The 15,698-nt window shown below is 41.0% G+C and overlaps 1 long non-coding RNA gene across 1 annotated transcript; it reads left to right on the forward strand.

Annotated features, from left to right (window-relative positions):
* The first annotated feature begins 7,434 nt into the window (after nucleotides 1–7,434).
* On the forward strand, nucleotides 7,435–7,764 carry LOC133665362 (uncharacterized). The gene is made up of 3 exons (XR_009828735.1): nucleotides 7,435–7,462; nucleotides 7,558–7,628; nucleotides 7,706–7,764. It is a non-coding gene; the product is annotated as an uncharacterized LOC133665362 (long non-coding RNA).
* Nucleotides 7,765–15,698: the final 7,934 nt, after the last annotated feature.

Raw genomic sequence — 15,698 nt, forward strand, 5'->3', positions numbered from 1 at the left:
GGGTCTAGCTCCAGCCTATCTTGCTGATTGTATTGTACCATATGTCCTGGCAAGAAATCTGCATTCAAACAACTCCGGCTTATTAGTGATTCCCAGAGTCCAAAAAAAGTTTGCGGGCTTTAGAGCGCTTTCTATTGGGGCTCCAGTACGCTGGAATGTTCTAGCAGTAACAGTTAGAGATGCTACCTCAGTAGAAGCATTTAAGTCCCATTTTAAAACTCATTTGTATACTCTAGCCTTTAAATAAACCCCCCTTTTAAACCAGTTGATCTGCCGTCTTTTCTGCTCTGCCCCCTCTCCTTCTATGGACTGGACTCTCACTATTATGTTGGATCCACTATGGACTGGACTCTCACTATTATGTTGGATCCACTATGGACTGGACTCTCACACTATTATGTTAGATCCACTATGGACTGGACTCTCACACTATTATGTTAGATCCACTATGGACTGGACTCTCACTATTATGTTAGATCCACTATGGACTGGACTCTCACTATTATGTTAGATCCACTATGGACTGGACTCTCACTATTATGTTAGATAAACTATGGACTGGACTCTCACTATTATGTTAGATCCACTATGGACTGGAATCACTATTATGTTGGATCCACTATGGACTGGACTCACTATTATGTTAGATCCACTATGGACTGGACTCTCACTATTATGTTAGATCCACTATGGACTGGACTCTCACACTATTATGTTAGATCCACTATGGACTGGACTCTCACACTATTATGTTAGATCCACTATGGACTGGACTCTCACTATTATGTTAGATCCACTATGGACTGGACTCTCACTATTATGTTGGATCCACTATGGACTGGACTCACTATTATGTTAGATCCACTATGGACTGGACTCTCACACTATTATGTTAGATCCACTATGGACTGGACTCTCACACTATTATGTTAGATCCACTATGGACTGGACTCTCACTATTATGTTAGATCTACTATGGACTGGACTCTCACTATTATGTTAGATCCACTATGGACTGGACTCTCACTATTATGTTAGATAAACTATGGACTGGACTCTCACTATTATGTTAGATCCACTATGGACTGGACTCACTATTATGTTGGATCCATTATGGACTGGACTCACTATTATGTTAGATCCACTATGGACTGGACTCTCACTATTATGTTAGATCCACTATGGACTGGACTCTCACACTATTATGTTAGATCCACTATGGACTGGACTCTCACACTATTATGTTAGATCCACTATGGACTGGACTCTCACTATTATGTTAGATCCACTATGGACTGGACTCTCACTATTATGTTGGATCCACTATGGACTGGACTCACTATTATGTTAGATCCACTATGGACTGGACTCTCACACTATTATGTTAGATCCACTATGGACTGGACTCTCACACTATTATGTTGGATCCACTATGGACTGGACTCACTATTATGTTAGATCCACTATGGACTGGACTCTCACTATTATGTTAGATCCACTATGGACTGGACTCTTACACTATTATGTTAGATCCACTATGGACTGGACTCTCACTATTATGTTAGATCCACTATGGACTGGACTCTCACACTATTATGTTAGATCCACTATGGACTGGACTCTCACTATTATGTTAGATCCACTATGGACTGGACTCTCACTATTATGTTAGATCCACTATGGACTGGACTCTCACTATTATGTTAGATCCACTATGGACTGGACTCTCACTATTATGTTAGATTAACTATGGACTGGACTCTCACACTATTATGTTAGATCCACTATGGACTGGACTCTCACTATTATGTTAGATCCACTATGGCCTGGACTCTCACTATTATGTTAGATCCACTATGGACTGGACTCTCACACTATTATGTTAGATCCACTATGGACTGGACTCTCACTATTATGTTAGATCCACTATGGACTGGACTCTCACACTATTATGTTAGATCCACTATGGACTGGACTCACTATTATGTTAGATCCACTATGGACTGGACTCTCAGTATTATGTTAGATCCACTATGGACTGGACTCTCACACTATTATGTTGGATCCACTATGGACTGGACTCACTATTATGTTAGGTCCACTATGGACTGGACTCACACTATTGTTAGATCCACTATGGACTGGACTCTCACTATTATGTTAGATCCACTATGGACTGGACTCTCACACTATTATGTTAGATCCACTATGGACTGGACTCACTATTATGTTAGATCCACTATGGACTGGACTCTCACACTATGTTAGATCCACTATGGACTGGACTCACACTATTATGTTAGATCCACTATGGACTGGACTCACACTATTTTTAGATCCACTATGGACTGGACTCTCACTATTATGTTAGATCCACTATGGACTGGACTCTCACACTATTATGTTAGATCCACTATGGACTGGACTCTCACACTATTATGTTAGATCCACTATGGACTGGACTCTCACTATTATGTTAGATCCACTATGGACTGGACTCTCACACTATTATGTTAGATCCACTATGGACTGGACTCTCACTATTATGTTAGATCCACTATGGACTGGACTCTCACACTATTATGTTAGATCCACTATGGACTGGACTCTCACTATTATGTTGGATCCACTGTGGACTGGACTCTCACACTATTATGTTAGATCCACTATGGACTGGACTCTCACTATTATGTTAGATCCACTATTGACTGGACTCTCACTATTATGTTGGATCCACTATGGACTGGACTCACTATTATGTTAGATCCACTATGGACTGGACTCTCACACTATTATGTTAGATCCACTATGGACTGGACTCTCACTATTATGTTAGATCCACTATGGACTGGACTCTCACACTATTATGTTAGATCCACTATGGACTGGACTCTCACTATTATGTTAGATCCACTATGGACTGGACTCTCACACTATTATGTTAGATCCACTATGGACTGGACTCTCACTATTATGTTGGATCCACTGTGGACTGGACTCTCACACTATTATGTTAGATCCACTATGGACTGGACTCTCACTATTATGTTAGATCCACTATTGACTGGACTCTCACTATTATGTTGGATCCACTATGGACTGGACTCACTATTATGTTAGATCCACTATGGACTGGACTCTCACACTATTATGTTAGATCCACTATGGACTGGACTCTCACACTATTATGTTGGATCCACTATGGACTGGACTCACTATTATGTTAGATCCACTATGGACTGGACTCTCACACTATTATGTTAGATCCACCATGGACTGGACTCTCACTATTATGTTAGATCCACTATGGACTGGACTCTTACACTATTATGTTAGATCCACTATGGACTGGACTCTCACACTATTATGTTAGATCCACCATGGACTGGACTCTCACTATTATGTTAGATCCACTATGGACTGGACTCTTACACTATTATGTTAGATCCACTATGGACTGGACTCTCACTATTATGTTAGATCCACTATGGACTGGACTCTCACACTATTATGTTAGATCCACTATGGACTGGACTCTCACTATTATGTTAGATAAACTATGGACTGGACTCTCACACTATTATGTTAGATCCACTATGGACTGGACTCTCACTATTATGTTAGATCCACTATGGACTGGACTCTCACTATTATGTTAGATACACTATGGACTGGACTCTCTCACTATTATGCTAGATCCACTATGGACTGGACTCTTACACTATTATGTTAGATCCACTATGGACTGGACTCTCACTATTATGTTAGATCCACTATGGACTGGACTCTCACACTATTATGTTAGATCCACTATGGACTGGACTCTCACTATTATGTTAGATAAACTATGGACTGGACTCTCACACTATTATGTTAGATCCACTATGGACTGGACTCTCACACGATTATGTTAGATCCACTATGGACTGGACTCACTACTATGTTAGATCCACTATGGACTGGACTCTCACTATTATGTTAGATCCACTATGGGCTGGACTCTCACTGTTATGTTGGATCCACTATGGACTGGACTCTCACACTATTATGTTAGATACACTATGGACTGGACTCTCACACTATTATGTTAGATCCACTATGGACTGGACTCTCACTATTATGTTAGATCCACTATGGACTGGACTCTCACTATTATGTTGGATCCACTATGGACTGGACTCACTATTATGTTAGATCCACTATGGACTGGACTCTCACACTATTATGTTGGATCCACTATGGACTGGACTCTCACTATTATGTTAGATCCACTATGGACTGGACTCACACTATTATGTTAGATCCACTATGGACTGGACTGTCACTATTATGTTAGATCCACTATGGGCTGGACTCTCACACTAGTATGTTAGATCCACTATGGACTGGACTCACTATTATGTTAGATCCACTATGGACTGGACTCTCACACTATTATGTTGGATCCACTATGGACTGGACTCTCACTATTATGTTAGATCCACTATGGACTGGACTCTCACTATTATGTTAGATCCACTATGGACTGGACTCTCACTATTATGTTGGATCCACTATGGACTGGACTCTCACACTATTATGTTAGATCCACTATGGACTGGACTCTCACTATTATGTTAGATAAACTATGGACTGGACTCTCACACTATTATGTTAGATCCACTATGGACTGGACTCTCACACTATTATGTTAGATACACTATGGACTGGACTCTCACACTATTATGTTAGATCCACTATGGACTGGACTCTCACTATTATGTTAGATCCACTATGGACTGGACTCTCACTATTATGTTGGATCCACTATGGACTGGACTCACTATTATGTTAGATCCACTATGGACTGGACTCTCACACTATTATGTTGGATCCACTATGGACTGGACTCTCACTATTATGTTAGATCCACTATGGACTGGACTCACACTATTATGTTAGATCCACTATGGACTGGACTCTCACTATTATGTTAGATCCACTATGGACTGGACTCTCACTATTATGTTAGATCCACTATGGACTGGACTCTCACTATTATGTTGGATCCACTATGGACTGGACTCTCACACTATTATGTTAGATCCACTATGGACTGGACTCTCACACTATTATGTTAGATCCACTATGGACTGGACTCTCACTATTATGTTAGATCCACTATGGGCTGGACTCTCACACTAGTATGTTAGATCCACTATGGACTGGACTCACTATTATGTTAGATCCACTATGGACTGGAGTCTCACACTATTATGTTGGATCCTCTATGGACTGGACTCTCACTATTATGTTAGATCCACTATGGACTGGACTCTCACTATTATGTTAGATACACTATGGACTGGACTCTCACACTATTATGTTAGATCCACTATGGACTGGACTCTCACTATTATGTTAGATCCACTATGGACTGGACTCTCACTATTATGTTGGATCCACTATGGACTGGACTCACTATTATGTTAGATCCACTATGGACTGGACTCTCACACTATTATGTTGGATCCACTATGGACTGGACTCTCACTATTATGTTAGATCCACTATGGACTGGACTCACACTATTATGTTAGATCCACTATGGACTGGACTCTCACTATTATGTTAGATCCACTATGGGCTGGACTCTCACACTAGTATGTTAGATCCACTATGGACTGGACTCACTATTATGTTAGATCCACTATGGACTGGACTCTCACACTATTATGTTGGATCCACTATGGACTGGACTCTCACTATTATGTTAGATCCACTATGGACTGGACTCTCACTATTATGTTAGATCCACTATGGACTGGACTCTCACTATTATGTTGGATCCACTGTGGACTGGACTCTCACACTATTATGTTAGATCCACTATGGACTGGACTCTCACACTATTATGTTAGATCCACTATGGACTGGACTCTCACTATTATGTTGGATCCACTATGGACTGGACTCTCACTATTATGTTACATCCACTATGGACTGGACTCTCACTATTATGTTGGATCCACTATGGACTGGACTCACTATTATGTTAGATCCACTATGGACTGGACTCTCACACTATTATGTTAGATCCACTATAGACTGGACTCTCACACTATTATGTTGGATCCACTATGGACTGGACTCACTATTATGTTAGATCCACTATGGACTGGACTCTCACACTATTATGTTAGATCCACTATGGACTGGACTCTCACTATTATGTTAGATCCACTATGGACTGGACTCTTACACTATTATGTTAGATCCACTATGGACTGGACTCTCACTATTATGTTAGATCCACTATGGACTGGACTCTCACACTATTATGTTTGATAAACTATGGACTGGACTCTCACACTATTATATTGGATCCACTATGGACTGGACTCTCACTATTATGTTAGATCCACTATGGACTGGACTCTCACTATTATGTTGGATCCACTATGGACTGGACTCTCACTATTATGTTAGATCCACTATGGACTGGACTCTCACTATTATGTTGGATCCACTATGGACTGGACTCACTATTATGTTGGATCCACTATGGACTGGACTCTCACACTATTATGTTATGTTAGATCCACTATGGACTGGACTCTCACACTATTATGTTGGATCCACTATGGACTGGACTCACTATTATGTTAGATCCACTATGGACTGGACTCTCACTATTATGTTAGATCCACTATGGACTGGACTCTTACACTATTATGTTAGATCCACTATGGACTGGACTCTCACTATTATGTTGGATCCACTATGGACTGGACTCTCACTATTATGTTAGATCCACTATGGACTGGACTCTCACTATTATGTTGGATCCACTATGGACTGGACTCACTATTATGTTAGATCCACTATGGACTGGACTCTCACACTATTATGTTAGATCCACTATGGACTGGACTCTCACACTATTATGTTGGATCCACTATGGACTGGACTCACTATTATGTTAGATCCACTATGGACTGGACTCTTACACTATTATGTTAGATCCACTATGGACTGGACTCTCACTATTATGTTAGATCCACTATGGACTGGACTCTTACACTATTATGTTAGATCCACTATGGACTGGACTCTCACTATTATGTTAGATCCACTATGGACTGGACTCAGTTAGTCACTCCTCTGTTACACAGAAATATCCTGCGGTTATCTTGCCATACATACAGTATGATTGCTGTGTGGATTTACTTGTGATGAACGGGACCAACGAGAGGTGATGGAGGACCAAATGGACATGAGGAAGAAAGCGACTCTGCGTTTGGCCAGAAAAACGCTGCAATATCGGCTGAAAAGGGTCAAAGCTGACATTTGCGATGTTGAACTGAAATGTAAGGAACGTAGATTCTACAATCTGACATTACAATATTGTTGTTAAGTTTAAGCAATCTCTTGCAGTGGAGCTGCTGCACACCAAACATGAGCTCTCCCAGCTGAGAAAAAGGTATGACTACTTGAGTGGGCTGATAATTAACTGTTTCATTTGTAACTTTTATTTTTGTATCTTACCTTAACTGACACTTTTATTTCTGTTTGGAGAGTGAATCGCAGCGCAGCCAGCGACGGAGCCAGCGGCGAGCGGCACGGCGAGCAGCGGAGATGATCAGATTGTAGAATCTACGTTCCTTACATTTCAAGTCACGCTTTGCAATCTCAGCTTTGACCCTTTTCTTTTTCTGCCTTACAGTCTGCAGCCGTTCTTGCAGCCTTTTTCTGGCCACACAGCACACAGAGACTTTCTGCCTCCTGTACTCAAGCCATGGCGTCCTCCATCACCTCTTGTTCGGGGGGCTCAGAAAAAATAAAAAGTAAACTCTGTTTAAGTATGATTTTGATTGATTGAGACTTTTATTAGTAGATTGCACAGTACAGTACATATTCCGTACAATTGACCACTAAATGGTAACACCCCAATAAGTTTTTCCACTTGTTTAAGTCCGGGTCCACTTAAATCAATTCATGATACAGATATATACTATCATCATAATACAGTCATCACACAAGATAATCATCAGAGTATATACATTCAATTATTTACAATCTGGGATGGGGGGGTTAGGTTTGATTGATATCAACAATTGTATCATCAGAGAAATGGACATTGAAACAGTGTAGGTCTGACTTGGTAGGATATGTACAGCAAGTAGTGGACACACAGAGGGATCAGAAAGCATAAGAAAAAGTATCTACCTTTGATAACATTTGATTTTTTTTGTATTTTTTTTATAATGAATTTATTATTCAATCAACAAAACAATACACAACAATGCAATCCAATTCCAAAGGCAAACCCGCCTCAGCAACACTAAGAACAATAAACAGAGCAATTGAGGACACACAAACATGACACGGAACAATCCAAATGTAGTGAAACAAAAATGAACATCGACAACAGCAATACTAATAATTTCAACATAGTGATTAAAAATCCCTCATTGATATTAAAAACATGAATAAAAAATAAAATGAGAAAAGAACAATAGTGTCACAGTGGCTTACACTTGCATCACATCTCATAAGCTTGACAACACACTGTGTCCAATATTTTCCACAATGATATAATAAGTCATATTTTGGTTCATTTAATAGTTGAAACAAATTGAAATAATGGATCCCATATTCCAATATATGACTCGTTATCTAAACTAAATGCAGTTTGTTCTACTGATATCATCTCCACAGCTTGTGTGTACCAGTCAGTATGAGTTGGACTATCAACATCTATCCATTTTTTAAACATTACCCTTTTTGTTATGATGCATATTGAAAGAAAAGCATTTTTACTCTTTGATGACACGTTACTAAATTGATGGAGATCCCCAAGAATACAAGTTTGCAGTGTCATTGGGATGTTTATATTAAGGACTGTGATTAAGTTATTAAGTCCTCCTTTATCTTGTGTACAAGACAACCTAAAGTATGAACAACTGGCCTTTCCACACCATATAAAATGTGATGTCATTGTATGTATTTTCTTAAAGCAACTTTTATTCATTAGGACAGGCATCAATTTCAGTATATAACTTCCATGGATGGATGGATGGTTCCATCCATCCATCCATTTTCTACCGCTTGTCCTGTTCGGGGTGGCAGGGGGTGCTGGAGCCTATCTCAGCTGCATTCTGGCGGAAGGCGGCGTACACCCTGGACAAGTCACCACCTCATCGCAGGGCCAACATAGATAGACAACATTCACACTCACATTCACACACTAGGGACCATTTAGTGTTGCCAATCAACCTATCCCAGGTGCATGTCTTTGGAGGTGGGAGGGGCCTATACATGCACTCTTTTGTGGCCTGTTTTTTTAACATGTGGTTGTTTATTTGGGCTTGCTTTCTGTCCCCACAATAAAGCAAGAACACTAGTGCGCAGGTAGGGAGTTTGTCCTATTCCACAAAAGGTAGAACGTCTGTGACTTGCGGGTTGCAGATTTCTGGGCCTGTTTTTGAACATGTGTTTGTTTATTTGGGCTTGCTTTTGTCCCCACAATCATGGAAAACACACTAGTGCCCTGTAGGTAGTTTGTCCTTTTCTACACAACATTTGTGAGTAATGCATAAAATGACCAAAATACAGTAATTATTGAACATATGTATATAAAACATTTTACATATTGTTATGAAGGTGTCTGTTACTATACATGATATATATACTTGCAGTGTGTATATTGTACTTATTACATATTGTTATGAAGGTGTCTGTTACTACATGATATATATACTTGCAGTGTGTATATTGTACATATTACATATTGTTATGAAGGTGTCTGTTACTACATGATATATATACTTGCGGTGTGTATATTGTACTTATTACATATTGTTATGAAGGTGTCTGTTACTACATGATATATATACTTGCAGTGTGTACATTGTACATATTACATATTGTTATGAAGGTGTCTGTTACTACATGATATATATACTTGCAGTGTGTACATTGTACATATTACATATTGTTATGAAGGTGTCTGTTACTACATGATATATATACTTGCAGTGTGTATATTGTACATATTATATATTGTTATGAAGGTGTCTGTTACTACATGATATATATACTTGCAGTGTGTACATTGTACATATTACATATTGTCAAGTCCAAGTACAGAGCAGCATGTAGAGCACACTCCAGGCCTGAAGGGGCAACAGTGAGAGCTGAGGGCTGAACATCTCCACCTGCTTCCAACAGATTGCTTTGATTGAATTCACCTGTTCACCTGCTCAGAGCACATGCTTAAAATGTTTGAGCGTCACTCCTTTTGACATGCTGCTAAGAGGAAGGAAGACAGCTCCTGTGTGGACTCAGAAGACGCAACTGGTGAGGAAACCGAGGGAAAGAAGTGCTTGTTTTGTACTGAGGAGAATGTTTAAAGAAGATCATTTCACTGATGTTTACAAAATTGTTTAGGTTGACTGAAAGTACATTTAAAAAGTTATCAGTGATGTTTAAGTTTATTCTTATAATTAGTAGTGATGGGTTGATGAGGCCTCATGAAGCGTTTCGACACATTGCAAAACTGTATTGATACTGTGTCGATACTGTGTCACTAAATACTGACATCTGCTGGACATTAAAAATCCCTACAGGCAACCTATGGACCGACTCAACTGACACTGATATTATGACCTAGTATATACAATAATATAAACCAAGTCATTGTATTTCATTTAGGATTATTTAATATCTTCATTTAAATAAAAAGATATTTTTATCTTTTTTAGATACAGTCAAATAATGTGAACATGTATCATGACTAGGATGGTAGAAGGTGGGGATTGAACCCCAGTAACCGATTGCTGGCACGGCCACGCTACCAACTTCGCCACGCCGTCATTCCTGTACCTTCTCTAGTAACAGTAGTGATGGGTCCTGCAACACAGATGCATAGGCGCATGCGTCGAGCTCATAGAGCGAAACCCTGCGTCGGTGCGCGTACCGCTTTTAGAAAGTCACGTGACCGATCATGAGCTGCTTTGGTCACGTGACCGATACGCGAACTGTATCGCACTGACGCCTCCTCTGTGCCCTGTGAGCAACCTTCCCTCTAAGGTGCGCGCCTGCGCAATTGCGCAGTGCTCAGGCGTCCTCCGCGCACACCGTGCGCCGCACAGCCAATATATGCCGCGCACCAAATCAAACCCATCTGAATTCTAAACAAAATAAACACATTTATTCTGTGTAATTTTGAAATGCAACTTTGAGTGACAGTGACAACAAGCGGCCCTAACGGTGTTCGTCAACAACACGCATTGCGCCGCTTCCTAATAAACAGTTTGACGCGCAGGCGTCAGTGCGATACAGTTCATGAGCGGTCACGTGACCAGAACAGCTCATGAGCGGTCACGTGACCAAAACAGCTCGTGTTCGGTCACGTGACTTTCTAAAAGCGATACGCGCACCGACACAGGGTATCGCTCTATGAGCTCGACGCATGCGCCGATGCATCGGTGTTGCCGGACCCATCACTAATAATTAGGATGGATTGTTTATATTTAATTTCATTCATATTGTTGTAAATGTTTAAGTTTATTCTTAAACACGTGACTGCTCGCCGTCTGTTCGCTGTTGCGAAAAAGGCTAAGTATCGCTCTGTGTGCTTTTAATTGTTCTCCAGCTTTCTTTATCACTTCTCAAACATATTAGTGGTACTATTTAACTTGCAAATCACCCGATCTCTGTCCCACCACCCTTTCCTCAGCTAGCTAGCTGCTAAGCTAGCGCGGAGAAAGGCAGCGCCGGTCAGAAGGTAAGTAGGAAGCTACTCCCGCAGACCGCGACCACTTCCCTGAGGACAGCAGGAACTTCACTCGGTGACAGAAAACACTGAGTAATGGCTTCCTGCGCGTCTTGCACCATACTCACGGAGAGGTTGGCTCTGCTAGAGGGCCGTGTCCGCCAGTTAGAGCAGAGTAATGTCGTAACTTTAGATGTTGCGGACACATCTGCTAGCGTTAGCTGTAGCGAGCTAACTAGCCCAGCTTGTAGCAGTCCTAAGCGGCCTACAAGCTACGGTGTACCGGTTGAGACGCATAATAGATTTAGCTCTTTAGCTAGTCCTACACCCCAGTCTACCGGGCACCACACCTTAGTCATAGGGGACTCCATCACCCGAAACATAAAGCTTAGCAAACCAGCCACAGTAAAGTGTATCCCCGGGGCCAGAGCACCTGACATTGAAGCTAATCTTAGGGAGCTAACTCGCAACAGGCCTAGTAAACGCGTACGACAGGCTAATCGCACCACTAATTATGCGAATATAGTTGTACACGTTGGCTCCAATGACACTAGAATGAGACAGTCAGAGATTACAAAGAGAAACATAGCCAGGACTTGTGATCTCGCCAGAAAGATGTCCAGGCATCGAGTAATTGTCTCTGGCCCCCTGCCTGCGAGAAGCAATGATGAGAGATATAGCAGATTAGTCTCGCTTAACAAGTGGCTGGCTATCTACTGTAGGCAACAGGGACTAACGTTTATTGATAACTGGCCCTCTTTCTGGGGCAAACCAGGCTTGCTGATGAGAGACTGCCTTCACCCTAACCAGGAAGGCGCCATCATCCTGTCTAGAAACATAGACTACTATTTAAGTCTCACTTGACTGACTACACTAGAGCAAGCTCGGTCACAGGCAATTACAATGTCTGTTAGTCCGGGTGAGGAGTCAGTTAAGCTAGAACTAGCCAGCGCCAGGCTGGATAATCCATGTACGCATAGCAATTCTTAGAATAATACACAATTCACATAATGTTTTTTCTGTTGTGTCTGTGTCAGAGGTGGACATGCATTCTACTGAGGTGGCAAATTATGATATGTCCAGTCTATTGCAGCACCAAGCAAACAATCGGAAAATTCCCGTCATATCAATTCCTAGATATGGTCGAAACTATTTAAAGTGCACTACGCATAATAAACGCAACATTGTTAATATTGCCACTACGGATAATCTTAACAAAAACTCGTCAAAACAGCCCAATACCTATAATATGGGCTTTTTAAACATAAGATCATTGTCTTCCAAGGCGTTATTAGTTAATGAGGTCATTAGAGACAACAATCTTAACGTCATTGGTCTTAGCGAAACCTGGCTCAAACCAGACTAATTTTTTGCGCTCAATGAGGCATCTCCTCCTAACTATACGAATGTGCATGTTGCCCGTCCTCTTAAAAGGGGAGGGGGTGTCGCACTAATATACAATGAAAATTTCAACCTTACCCCTAACCTAAATAATAAATATAAATCGTTTGAGGTGCTTACTATGAGGTCTGTCACACCGCTACCTCTCGACCTGGCTGTTATCTACCGCCCCCCTGGGCCCTATTCGGACTTTATCAGTGAATTCTCAGAGTTCGTTGCTGATCTAGTGACGCACGCCGACAATATAATCATAATGGGGGACTTTAATATCCATATGAATACCCCATCGGACCCTCAGTGCGTGGTGCTCCAAACCATAATTGATAGCTGTGGTCTAACACAAATAATACATGAACCCACGCATCGCAACGGTAATACAATAGATCTAGTGCTTGTCAGGGGTGTCACCACCTCCAAAGTTATGATACTTCCATATACTAAAGTAATGTCAGATCATTACCTTATAAAATTTGAAGTTTTGACTCATTGTCAACAAGCTAATAATAATAACTGCTATAGCGGCCGCAACATTAATGCTGCCACAACGATGAGTCTTGCTGACCTACTGCCTTCGGTAATGGCACCATTCCCAAATTATGTCGGCTCTATTGATAACCTCACTAACAACTTTGACGATGCCTTGCGCGAAATTATTGATAGTATAGCACCGCTAAAGCAAAAAAGGGCCCCTAAAAGGCGCACCCCATGGTTTACAGAAGAAATTAGAGCTCATAAATTATCATGTAGAAAACTGGAACGCAAATGGCGCGCGACTAAACTTGATGTTTTCCATCAAGCATGGAGTGATAGTTTAATAACTTATAAACGCATGCTTACCTTAGCTAAAGCTAAATACTACTCAAATCTCATCCGCCAAAAACGATCCTAAATTTCTGTTTAGTACAGTAGCATCGCTAACCCAACAAGGGACTCCTCCCAGTAGCTCCACCCACTCGGCAGATGATTTTATGAATTTCTTTAATAAGAAAATTGAACTCATTAGAAAGGAGATTAAAGACAACGCATCCCAGCTACAACTGGGTTCTATTAACACAAATACGACTGTATATACGACGGACACTGCCCTCCAAAATAGTCTCTCTATTTTTGATGAAATAACATTAGAGGAATTATTACAGCGTGTAAGTGGGATAAAACAAACATGTTTACTTGACCCACTTCCTGGGAAACTTATCAAGGAACTGTTTGTATTATTAGGTCCATCAGTGTTAAATATTATAAACTTATCACTTTCCTCTGGCACTGTTCCCCTAGCATTCAAAAAAGCGGTTATTCATCCTCTGCTCAAAAGACCTAACCTCGATCCTGACCTCATGGTAAACTACCGACCGGTCTCCCACCTTCCGTTTCTTTCCAAAATTCTCGAAAAAATTGTTGCACAGCAGCTAAATGAACACTTAGTGACTAACAATCTCTGTGAACCTTTTCAATCCAGTTTCAGGGCAAATCACTCTACGGAGACAGCCCTCGCAAAAATGACTAAGTATCTATTGCTAACGATGGATTCTGATGAGTCATCTATGTTGCTGCTTCTTGATCTTAGCGCCGCTTTCGATACCGTCGATCATAATATTTTATTAGAGCGTATCAAAACACGTATTGGTATGTCAGACTTAGCCTTGTCTTGGTTTAACTCTTATCTTACTGACAGGATGCAGTGCGTCTCCCATAACAATGTGACCTCTGACTATGTCAAGGTAACGTGCGGAGTTCCCCAGGGTTCGGTTCTTGGCCCTGCACTCTTTAGTATTTACATGCTGCCGCTGGGTGACATCATACGCAAGTACGGTGTTAGCTTTCACTGTTATGCTGATGACACTCAACTCTACATGCCCCTAAAGCTGACCAACACGCCGGATTGTAGTCAGCTGGAGGCGTGTCTTAATGAAATTAAACAATGGATGTCCGCTAACTTTTTGCAACTCAACGCTAAGAAAACGGAAATGCTGATTATCGGTCCTGCTAGACACCAACATCTATTTAATAATACCACCTTAACATTTGACAACCAAACAATTACACAAGGCGACTCGGTAAAGAATCTGGGTATTATCTTCGACCCAACTCTCTCGTTTGAGTCACACATTAAGAGTGTTACTAAAACGGCCTTCTTTCATCTCCGTAATATCGCTAAAATTCGTTCCATCTTGTCCACTAGCGGCGCTGAGATCATTATTCATGCGTTCGTTACGTCTCGTCTCGATTACTGTAACGTATTATTTTCGGGTCTCCCTATGTCTAGCATTAAAAGATTACAGTTGGTACAAAATGCGGCTGCAAGGCTTTTGACAAAAACAAGAAAGTTTGATCATATTACACCTATACTGGCTCACCTGCACTGGCTTCCTGTGCACTTAAGATGCGACTTTAAGGTTTTACTACTTACGTATAAAATACTACACGGTTTAGCTCCAGCCTATCTCGCCGATTGTATTGTACCATATGTCCCGACAAGAAATCTGCGTTCAAAGAACTCCGGCTTATTAGTGATTCCCAGAGCCAAAAAAAAGTCTGCGGG

The sequence above is a fragment of the Entelurus aequoreus genome, linkage group LG14, assembly GCF_033978785.1.
Source record: "Entelurus aequoreus isolate RoL-2023_Sb linkage group LG14, RoL_Eaeq_v1.1, whole genome shotgun sequence".
Taxonomy (NCBI): Eukaryota; Metazoa; Chordata; class Actinopteri; order Syngnathiformes; family Syngnathidae; genus Entelurus; species Entelurus aequoreus.